This window comes from Rhinatrema bivittatum, chromosome 1 (genome assembly GCF_901001135.1).
Source record: "Rhinatrema bivittatum chromosome 1, aRhiBiv1.1, whole genome shotgun sequence".
In the NCBI taxonomy this organism is placed as follows: Eukaryota; Metazoa; Chordata; class Amphibia; order Gymnophiona; family Rhinatrematidae; genus Rhinatrema; species Rhinatrema bivittatum.
Genome location: NC_042615.1, coordinates 581,622,521 through 581,632,226, shown reverse-complemented (window position 1 = coordinate 581,632,226; position 9,706 = coordinate 581,622,521).

Below are 9,706 nucleotides of genomic sequence, written 5' to 3'. Positions count from 1 at the left end.
ATTGTATCTGATGATCTTAAGGTGGCCAAACAGGTGGATAAAGTGATGGTAAAAGCCAGAAAGATGCTTGGTTGCATAGAGAGGGGAATGGTCAGCAGAAAAAGGGAGGTAATATTGCCCCTGTACAGTTCCCTGGTGAGACCTCACTTGGAATACTGTGTACAATTCTGGAGACTGCACCTTCAAAAGGATATAAACAGGATGGAGTTGGTCCAGAGGGTGGTTACTAAAATGGTCAGTGGTCTTCGTTGTAAAGCATATGGGGATAGACTTAAAGATCTAAACAAGTATACCCTAGAGGAAAGGCGAGATAGGGGAGATATGATAGAGACATTCAAATATCTTAAAGATTTCCATGCAGAGGAGGTGAGCCATTTTTAATGGAAAGGAGGCTTTAGAATGAGGGGCCATGAGATGAGGGTGAAAGGGAGTAGATTCAGCAGTAATCTTAGGAAATATTTCTTTACAGAGAAGGTAGTGCATGCATGGAATGGCTTCCCAGTGGAGGTGGTAGAGATAAAAAAACTATGGGCCTCATTTTCCACGCCGCTCGCACGCGATAAGGGACCTTTCGCATGTGAAAAGTCCCTTATCGCGTGCGATACCAGGATGTGGGCGGAGTCGGCCCCGGAAGAGGAGTCGGGGCATCACTGGGGCTGACTCGACGCCGCGGACAGCGAAAAGGTAAGTGCCTTTTCGCGTCAGCTTTCGCTCCCAATAGCTGCACCTCCTATGGTGGTGCTATTGGGTGCGAAACCGGCAGCGATCGCACCGCGACTGTGCGATCGCTGCCAGCTAGCGCATGCCCTCCCTCCGTTTTGGCCCCCCACCCCTCATCTTCTAAAGTATTGCAGGCCTGCGATACTTTAGAAAATGAGGCCCTATATGTGAATTCAGCAAAGCATGGGATAAATACAGGGGATCTCTAAGGAAGTGATTAGAATTATAATGCTAAATTAATTGGATGGATGGGCAGGCTGGATGGGCCATATGTTCATTTTCTGCTATCATGTTTCTGTGTTTCTATAAGTTGTGATAATAGTGATGAGGATGAGATGCTGTCAGGGAGAACATTACTTTATGGAGTTCCCCAGGGATTGGTTTTAGCCCTAATGCTCTCTTTAGGTATATGGCAGCAATTATGACTTCTAAGAAAGATTATTTTGCAAATCTGTTAAGAGTGACTGATTATTGCCCAAGGCAACTCCTGAAAATTATTTCTAACCTGTCAAACAAGACAAAGAATTTAATTAAAGATGACAAGAAAAGGTCTTATGGCAGATGCCGTTGCTGACCATTTTGCTAAAAAAAAAAAATTAGATATTCAAAATTAATTTGCTCTCCCTCTCTCCTGCATTCACTCAAAGCCTGTAAATATAGAGCTGGATATGCTGAATTCTAGCTTTTTTTATGAGTACATTTTCTTGATTTAACAACATTTTTTAAATGGTGTGGATAAAATCTTGCATATTGGCTCTAGTAGCTCTTGTTCGATTCTTTTCTCTCCAGGCTGGTGAAGAATCCTGAACTGGGACATGTATGTTACCTTTTTTGCATGAGTAATAATTTAATACCAATCTGGAGCAGGACTTACTGCCAGCATCCCTTTAGGAGGCAATAATTTGTCCTCTCCTTAAGAAAGAAAATTTGGACTCCACCAATGTCAATCATTATGGACCAATCTCAAACTTAGATTTGCTTCTAAGATAATTGAAAAGGTGGTCTACTGTTAATTGGACGCCGGCCTGAACTCCGCCTGCCGACCGGAACGCACCACTGCCGTCGGCCTGCTACGTCCCGCCCACCAGCCAGGACAGCCAACCAGCAGCCGCCCCAGCCGGCCTTTAAATTTCAGCGCTCCCCGGCGCCGGCCATCTTCAACCCAGCGGAAGGAGTGTGAAGCCAGGCCTGCGCTTTCGGCGCCCAGGACCCGCTGGGGTAAGGCCTCAGTAACACCCTTACCCGCAGCATCCCAGGCGCCGACCGCGAGGGTCTTCTCCGCCCGCCGGCCCGAACTCCACCCGCCGACCGGAACGCACCGCTGCTGTCGGCCTGCCACGTCCCGCCCAACAGCCAGGACAGCCAACCAGCAGCCGCCCCAGCCGGCCTTTAAATTTCAGCGCTCCCTGGCGCCGGCCATCTTCAACCCAGCGGAAGGAGTGTGAAGCCAGGCCTGCGCTTTCGGCGCCCAGGACCCGCCGGGGTAAGGCCTCAGTAACACCCTTACCCGCAGCATCCCAGGCGCCGACCGCGAGGCTCTTCTCCGCCCGCCGGCCCGAACTCCACCCGCCGACCGGAACATACCGCCGCCGTCGGCCTGCCGCGTCCCGCCCACCATCCAGGACAGCCATCCAGCAGCCGCCCCAGCCGGCCTTTAAATTTCAGCGCTCTCCGGCGCCACGCGCCGGGCGTCGCGCACACGAAGGAGCACGACAAAGGGGCCTGCCCCTTTGTGCGCCCCTTCGTGCAACCCCTGAGGAAAGCCTGCACGAGCCCATCTCGCCTGACTCAGTAAACTCCTCGGGGAAGTAATCCTCCTCATCCGACTGTTACCCTGCAACCTTTCTCCTTAAGACTGATCCCGGCTTCTACGTGCTACTTCCCGGCCACTTACTGCAACATCCAACAAACCTCCTGCTGCCAATAGCACTCAGCTTAGTCTCGACCTACGACTCAGATGACTCCAGCACCCGCTCAAACAACTCTAGACTCAGACGACTCCAGCACCCGCTCAAACATCTCCAGACTTAGACGACTCCAGCACCCACTCAAACATCTCCAGACTCAGACGACTCCAGCACCTGCTCAAACATCTCCAGAGTCAGACAACTCCAGCACCCGCTCAAACAACTCCAACATCTAAAGTAGCTCAAGCATCTAAAATGCATCCAGCCTTCCCAATCCCAACTCTACATCACTGCTTATCACAGAAAAGAATTCCAACCAGACAAGCACACTACCGCAACCTAAAAACACTTACACCAATCTTAATTGCTCCGATAACCCAACTCCTAGGCCTCACCCTATTTACCCTATCTCTATTCAATGCGCAATCACTGACCAAGAAATCCCTAATCCTCAATGACTATCTCACCGACGCTAAGCCGGATATTTGCGCAATAACTGAAACCTGGCTGAAACCCTCAGACACTGCAATAATAAACCAGTTACCGACTCTAACCTATGACATTTTCTCCCTTCCTAGACTGAAAAAGAGGGGAGGGGGAATACTCCTAGCAACTAAAAAAGACCTCAGGTTCTCGCACCACCCGATCTACTCCAATACTAAACTTGAAATTGGCTTCTTCACATCACACCAACTTCAAATTCTACTCGTCTATGCCCCCCCGGGCCTCATAGAAACTGATGCCTCCCCCATCATCGAAATAACCACAACACTCCTCAACCTGGACGCCCCAGCAATTATATTAGGAGACTTTAATCTGCACATAGACAATCCTTCTCTCTCTCCCAGCTGCCAAACACTTCTCCTAGCCTTCTCAGCGATGGGCTTTACTCAAATAGTCAACAATCCTACACATAAAGCAGGTCATATGCTGGACCTGATCTTTATCAACAAAGGCATAAAATAGCCCTCCCTTTCGAAAAATATAAAGGTACCCTGGTCGGACCACTCCTTGATCTCTACCTCATTCTTGCTGGAACAAACTAGTGCCCCTCATACACCTTCACCTTCCTTTCCCTACAGGAGATCTTGCCCCCCTGAAGACCTCAACATTCATTTGGTCCAACACCTTCCCGCTATAGACCTCACCGACCCCAACACTGCTCTCTGCTCCTGGAATGCAATCACAGAATCCATAGCCAACAAACTCTGTCCTCTAACAATAAAAAAATCCCACCCGAATGCCTCCAAAAAACAACCCTGGTTCACCAACGAACTTAGAAGGCTCAAACAAAATTTAAGACAGAAGGAAGCTAACTGGCGGAAATCTCCAAGCACCAGCACACTCTCTGCCTACAAACTCACGCTACACCTGTACAAGACCTCGACTTCTAAGTCAAAAAGGGATTTTTATGCGTCCAAAATACACAACATGGTCTTTGACGCTAAAACTCTATTCGCCTATGTATCTAGCCTCACTCAAGTCCCCTCCCCAGAATGCCCCAGTACTCAAGCTCAATCTAAAGCAGAAGAATTTGCTCTCTTTTTTCAAAACAAAATCATGAATCTTCTTACTCAACTACCCTCCAAGATCGCCCCCCTACCATCGACTCTACAGCCTCCCATCAAAAATATTCACCTCAAATCTTTCGAACCCACCTCCTCCTCTGAAATTCAAATCATTCTTAAAAGAATGAAACCATGCTCGCACCTGGTGGACCATATCCCCACCAAACTTCTCCTCTCAATCCCAGACACCATCTCCAAAACACTGGCAAACATCATCAACTGTTCTCTCTCCCACGGTTCCTTCCCAGAAGACCTCAAACAGGCCTCACTCAAACCACTCCTAAAAAAACCGAATTTGGAACCAAAAGACCCCAACAATTACCGCCCAATAGCCAATCTTCCCTTCATCGCTAAGATTATGGAAAGGCTTGTGAACTCTCAACTATCAGACTATATTGAAGATAACAAACTTCTATCCGCCTCGCAACATGGATTCCGCAAAAATCTAGGCACAGAATCCCTCCTTACCTCCCCTACTGACCTCCTCATCCTAGGTCTCGACAAAGGTCAATCTTTTCTATTGGTCCTTCTGGACCTTTCGGCAGCATTTGATACCGTCAATCACTCCATCCTCATCAACCAGTTAGCTGCAATAGGAATTTCCAGCTCTGCTCTCTCCTGGTTCAAATCGTTTCTCACTAACAGAGGTTATAAGGTCAAAATCCAGAACAAAGAATCATCACGCCATGAATCATCCATTGGAGTCCCACAAGGCTCCTCTTTATCCCCTACTCTCTTCAATATTTACCTTCTACCACTTTGCCAACTCCTCACTAACCTCAACTTAAAACACTTTCTCTATGCAGACGATATCCAGATCCTGATCCCCATCAAAGAATCATACTCAAAAACCCTCAACTACTGGGAGTCCTGTCACCTAGAAATCAAACGCCTCCTCAATAGCCTAAATCTAGTACTAAACTCATCCAAAACCAAAATATTACTCATAACTCCTGAGAACAGCAATCTCACCGCCTCTCTTCCAACCAACCCACAAACCACTCAAGTGAGAGATCTAGGTGTGATAATCGACAATAAGCTGAACTTCAAAGCCTCCATCAATAGATCAACCAAAGACTGCTTCTACAAACTTCAAGTTTTAAAAAGGATAAGACCCCTCTTCCATGCCAAAGACTTCAGAACCATCCTCCAAGCTATTATTTTCTCTAAGTTAGACTACTGCAACTCTACCTTACTTGGTCTCCCTTCCTCATACATCAAACCGCTCCAAATGGTACAAAACGCAGCAGCCCGTCTACTAACAAACACCAGGAAAAGAGAACATATCTCCCCAGTTCTAAAAGACCTTCACTGGTTACCTATTCAATTCAGAGTTATCTACAAATCCATCACCTTGATATACAAAATTATTCACCAACATACCACAATCGACCTACAAATTCCCCTCCGCTTACACAAATCCACAAGACCTACCAGAGAAGCATACAGAGGATCCCTCCATGTTCCCCCTACTAAAACCACCATTCACAGCACCTTAAGAGATCACGCCTTCTCCACTGCAGGTCCACCTTTATGGAACTCCATCCCCCCAGATCTCAGAAATGAGCCATGCCTCCTAACCTTTAGGAAAAGACTCAAGACATGGCTGTTTAAGCAAGCTTTCCCAAATTCCAATTAACACGCCTCGCCAGCAAAATATCCTACACAGCAGCTATATATATTGTATAATGTATATATTGTATACTTGTATATAATTAACTTCTTCTATCTCTCTTTATTTCCTCCACCCCAGTTCAATAGTCCTTGTTAATTGTAACTGCATCTCCTCATCACGTTTATCTATGTTCTTTGTTGTATTGATTGCACCCCTGTTTTTTATGTAAACCGACATGATGTGAGCGCTTCATGAATGCCGGTATAAAAAAACCTTAAATAAATAAATAAAAATAAAATAAATTGCAAAGATTTTCTTGAAAATAGTAATGTCTTCCATCCAAGACAATCAGACATTTGTCAAGGTCACAGTATAGAGTCTGCTCTGCTTTGCTTGCTTTAGTTAATGAAGTTTTGAGTTAAGGCTTATTAGGTGAAGCATTTGGTTCAATTGACCATCAAATGTTAATTCAATGACTAGGTCTTGATGACATAATTTTGAAGTGGTTAAGAAATTCTTATTTGAGCATACCTGTAGGGTTACTGGGAGCAGCAAACTCTCAGGAGAAAGACCATTACTTTATAAAACCCCCTAGGCATGTTCTTCAATTTATATCTGGCATTTCTGGCATTTTTAATCCAAAGTCATTAGATTTAGCTGTTTTTTTCTTTTGTAGATGACATACAATTCCTTGTCAACATTGACCCAGCACAAACTGAACATTTGAATAAATTTAAATATGTTTAGAGGCTGTCTCTTGGTTTCTAAGACATACATTTAAGCTTAATCTTCAAAAGTCTGAGTCATTGTGGGTCAGCAGGTATAATGGTCCTTTTTAACTTTTCCCTGAATTTCATCCCAAAGATGTTTCTAGTTTGGCGATCAGACTGGACTATACATAGCCAAATATATATATAGCCAGATTCCATCTGTAGTTTGGACCACATTTTTTAAAAATCTTTATTATGTACATCAGCGAAGGCCTTTTTTAGATGTAACACCAATTTTATTATGATTGTTTAAAACAGTGAGCCACTCAGAGCTGTAGCTTTTGGACGGCATAAAAATATTTTAAATAAATAAAATAAAAGCACATAAAATAAGAGGTATGATGCTGGGTATTAGTAGCCTGGTACCAGCTCTTAGGTTAAAAAAATTCCAATGGTCAAGTAGATGCTGGACTAGTACAGGAGAGGCTAAGGACTTAGGGGTAGATTTTCAGACGAGCGCGAACAGCCTACTTTTGTTTGCGCTCCAGGCGCAAACAAAAGTACGCTGGATTTTAGTAGATACGCGCGGAGCCGCGCGTATCCACTAAAATCCTGGATCGGCGCGCGCAAGGCTATCGATTTTGTATAGCCTGCGCGCGCCGAGCCGCGCTACCTCCCCCCGTTCCCTCCAAGGCCGCTCCGAAATCGGAGCGGCCTTGGAGGGAACTTTCCTTTGCCCTCCCCTCACCTTCCCCTCCCTTCCCCTACCTAACCCACCCGCCCGGCCCTGTCTACACCCCCCCCTTACCTTTGTCGGGGGATTTACGCCTCCCGGAGGGAGACGTAAATCCCCGCGCGCCAGCGGGCCTGCTGCGCGCCGGGCCGCGACCTGGGGGCGGGTACGGAGGGCGCGGCCACGCCCCCGGGCCGTAGCCACGCCCCGTACCCGCCCCCAAAACGCTGCCGACACGCCCCCGGAACGCCGCGACGACCGGGCCCGCCCCCCCAACACGCCCCCGACACGCCCCCCCTCCGAGAACCCCGGGACTTACGCGAGTCCCGGGGCTCTGCGCGCGCCGGGAGGCCTATGTAAAATAGGCTTCCCGGCGCGCAGGGCCCTGCTCGCCTAAATCTGCCCGGTTTTGGGCGGATTTAGGCGAGCAGGGCTCTGAAAATCTACCCCTATGTTTTTATTCTTTATTCTTCTGGTGAACCAGCAGTCAATTCACAATCAAAATCATCCAAAAGGATGAGTCACAAGATCATCATTAGAGAAAAAAAGCAGCAACAAAATAAATACATTTACACTTCTTCTTCCTTTAACAGAGCACTTACATCTTAATCTCTTTCCCCAAACAACCCTGGTACATTAGTCATTCTTTATCCATAATCTCATCAGTACTCAAATCTCAACACTGAAAACTTCTCAGCAGTAACTCTTGATAAGGTCACTAGATCTCTCATAATGTGTGTTCCTCCTAGGTGCCTCTGGGCCTGGTCAAATACCTAGGAGTATTCCCTTTGCAAACCCGCACTCATGGTGATGAAGGGCTCTGCTAGACTAGAAGAACTAGCAGGTTCACAGGGTTTCCAAATTTTATTTCAGCCTTTCTCTCTTTATTCCCCTTCAGAAGTTAGACATATTTCACATGACACATTCCCCCTAGAGGCCATTGCTCTATACACTGAAAGGTGAATTTTAAAAGCCTAGCATGTATGCCTCAATCAGGGGATGCGCAAACAAAGTGGGCTCGCACTCCTACAGTATTTTAAAAGCTACTCAGATTTGCAAGTATCTCCTGCTGCGCACACATCTCATTCCAGTTCAAAAATGGGCATAGTCTGGGTGAGGCATGGACATTCTGGGGAGGAACAACAGAGGTACATGCAAATATGCCTAGGTCTAGCACTATGTAGGTTTACTTCTGCCATAGAAGAGGTGTAAGATTTTTTAAAAAGAAAACTAGCCATATCTGAAGGTTTTTAAGAATCTGGGCTAACTGGGGAAGTGAAGGCTATTAAACTAGCGACGTTTGGGGGACCTAGCTCTCAACTGGGCGAACTGGTGGAAGAACTGGTGAAACTGGAAATGGTGTGGGCATGTGCCCCTTTCAAAATCCCCCAATTTATGTGATAGAAGCCGTATTTGCAGCAGTGTGTTTTTAGGTAGGTCTTGTCAGATGGATCTAATGTAATCAGTTTCTTTGACTGAGTGGCCAGAGAGTTAGTTCTGTGTGATTTGGAGACAGACCAAGAGAATTAACTCGCTCAGTTTACAAGGTATTTAGTAGGAGTTCAAAGATAGATGGGGAGAATGTTATCTCTGAATCTTCAAAAAACAGAAATGTTATGGGTCAGATGTGCAGTGATGGAACTTCCACCACCCTTTTTATGTTAAGATGGTCACCCCTTAGAACTGAAATCAGAGGTGAGACTGCTTGGGCTGATTGTAGCCTCTGGCCTAACTATACATAACTAAATAATCTGGTAAAGCTGTCTTTTTGTCATTGCAGCTAATTCATAATTTATGAACTTTTTTGACTAAGAAGGAGCAGAGAATTGAAACCCATGCTACTGGACAACTGCAACTCTTTATGGTTGGGCTAGAAGGAAAATAGTTATCTCTACTCCAGCTTATTCAAAATATGGCAGCAAGTGTGTAATTCTGGGCTTAACATTATCAGAACATGTTTTATGGCTTTGGATCAGCTGCACTGGCTCCCTCTTTGGGACACGACTAGTTTTAAGATTCTGACCTTAGTACACAGCTGATCTATGGCTCCAGTCCACAAGATCTCTCAGAGAAGCTATGGCTTATCAACCTACAAGAACCTGGCATTCCTGCCGAGATTTGCAACTTGTCATTTTGCATTTGACAGATATGAGGCACAAAAATAGCATTTTTTCAGCTGGGCAATATTTGTGGAACACTTTTCCAAAGGAGGTGAGATTAATGGGAGGTTATATGACCTTTCACAAATCATGCAAGTTATGTTTTTTTTTTTTACAGAGGTTTAGAATGAAAATGTTATATGCTGCTAGGATATTTTAAGAAGATGGCTGAGAGCAATAGCAGTTTATGGTCTTCTGCTCCAGGAATTAGTCCAAAGATTTTTAAACCAAGTTAAGCTAACTGCCTTAACCATATCTTCTGGCAATGAATTCCAGAGCTTAATTGTGTTAATT